The following is a 2,500-nucleotide window of genomic DNA, read 5'->3' as shown; positions in this document are numbered from 1 at the left end:
CAATTGCTTGAACAAGAATGGATCCACACCAGCTGATGTTTGATGCCTTTTTAGGATGTAGAAAATTGTCAGTATGGGGCTGTTGGTCAATATTTATGTTTGTCACCTAAGTCACTGTTGGCGTGTTATGCTTGTTACCCGAGCCAGTATGGGGTGTTAATCTAGGCTTGTTACTTAAGTATAGGCGTGTTATTCTATACTTGTTACTTAAGTCAGTATGTACGTGTTATGCTTGTTACCTAAGTTAGTATGGGCGTGTTATGCTTGTTTCTTAACTCAGTATGGGCGTTATTACCTAACTCAGTATGGATGTGTTGTGCTTGTTTCCTAACTCAGTATGGGCGTTATTACCTAACTCAGTATGGATGTGTTGTGCTCGTTTCCTAACTCAGTATGGGCGTTATTACCTAACTCAGTATGGATGTGTTGTGCTTGTTTCCTAACTCAGTATGGGCGTTATTACCTAACTCAGTATGGATGTGTTGTGCTCGTTTCCTAACTCAGCTTGGGCGTTGTTACCTAAGTCAGTATGGGCGTTGTTACCTAACTCAGTACGGACGTGTTATGCTTGTTACCTAAGTCAGTATGGAGGTGTTGATCCACTGTTACCAAAGTCAGTATGGGCGTTGTTACCTAAGTCAGTATGGATGTGTTGATCCATTGTTACCTAAGTCAGTATGGGCGTTATTACCTGTATGGACGTGTTATGCTTGCTACCTAAGTCAGTATGGGCACATTGATCCATTGTTACCTAAGTCAGTATGGGCGTTGTTACCTAAGTCAGTATGGGGGTGTTGATCCACTGTTACCAAAGTCAGTATGGGCGTTGTTACCTAAGTCAGTATGGGCGTTATTACCTGAGTATGGACGTGTTATACTTGTTACCTAAGTCAGTATGAGGGTGTTGATCCACTGTTACCAAAGTCAGTATGGGCGTTGTTACCTAAGTCAGTATGGAGGTGCTGATCCATTGTAACCTGAGGCAATCTGCCAGATGACCGGGAGACCTGATGCAAACAAAATGACCCAAGTGGCGTGCAGGACATTTTGTGGATGTGACGTTGGACATCTTCCATTCCATCACTCTGTGTGTGTGTGTGTGTGTGTGTGTGTGTGTGTGTGTGTGTGTGTGTGTGTGTGTGTGTGTGTGTGTGTGTGTGTGTGTGTGTGTGTGTGTGAAGTGTGTGTGTGTGTGTGTGTGTGAGTGTGTGTGTGTGTGTGTGTATGGTGACGTGTGTGTGTGTGTGTGTGTGTGTGTGTGTGTGTGTGTGTGTGTGTGTGAGTGTGTCTTCGCGCACGCGGGAAGCACGCAGAGCCCCCATGTTTCTCACTTACTAATTGAAACTGGTTTAGCCGAGATGAAAGCATTAGCGCCACCGTAATCAGCTTAATACCACTCCCAGCTGAACAATCCCCCCTAATCATGCATGATCATGTATTTATTTTTCTTTTGTGGTTGTTTTTGTCTTTATTTTCCTGTTACTGCTTCGAGTTACACGGCTAAAACGGTTGGTGCTTTTTTGTGGCGTCATGTTTCAGCGCGAACCTCAGTGGAAATGGTCACGTGCTAATCGTAGCTGAGGCTGAACATGGTCACCCAATGGTTCTAGGAGCCGCGGGGTCTGTGTTCGTGTTTCACTATCTCCATAGCGACACATCGTCACTGTCTGCATCACAAAAACTGGCTTTGGTAACAAACATGGTTTAACACCCCCGTGCTAACAAGATCCTTTTCCTCGTTCTAAACATGGGGGACAGGTGCTGTCCTTGCGTATATTTCATTTCATGCGTCATTCAATCACGTTTCAGTCACGCGCGCGTGCACACACACACACACACACACATACACACAAACACACAGAATGTTTTACGTGCATGACCCTACACTTTAACACACCCAAGAGATAGTCAGCAAACTGTGTGCCTGTATTAGTCACACCACCCTACACTTTAACACGCCCAAGAGATAGTCAGCAAACTGTGTGTCTGTATTAGTCACACCACCCTACACTTTAACACGCCCAATAGATAGCAAACTGTGTGTCTGTATTAGTCACACCACCCTACACTTTAACACGCCCAATAGATAGTCAGCAAACTGTGTCTGTATTAGTCACACCACCCTACACTTTAACACGCCCAATAGATAGTCAGCAAACTGTGTGTCTGTATTCACACCACTCTACACTTTAACACGCCCAAGAGATAGTCAGCAAACTGTGTGCCTGTATTAGTCACACCACCCTACACTTTAACACGCCCAAGAGATAGTCAGCAAACTGTGTGCCTGTATTAGTCACACCACCCTACACTTTAACACGCCCAAGAGATAGTCAGCAAACTGTGTCTGTATTAGTCACACCACCCTACACTTTAACACGCCCAAGAGATAGTCAGCAAACTGTGTCTGTATTAGTCACACCACCCTACACTTTAACACGCCCAAGAGATAGTCAGCAAACTGTGTGCCTGTATTAGTCACACCACCCTACACTTTAAC

Source organism: Babylonia areolata, chromosome 30, assembly GCF_041734735.1.
Source record: "Babylonia areolata isolate BAREFJ2019XMU chromosome 30, ASM4173473v1, whole genome shotgun sequence".
NCBI classification, from domain to species: domain Eukaryota; kingdom Metazoa; phylum Mollusca; class Gastropoda; order Neogastropoda; family Buccinidae; genus Babylonia; species Babylonia areolata.
The sequence above is the reverse complement of the archived record's forward strand: the minus strand, read 5'-3'. Positions refer to the sequence as shown.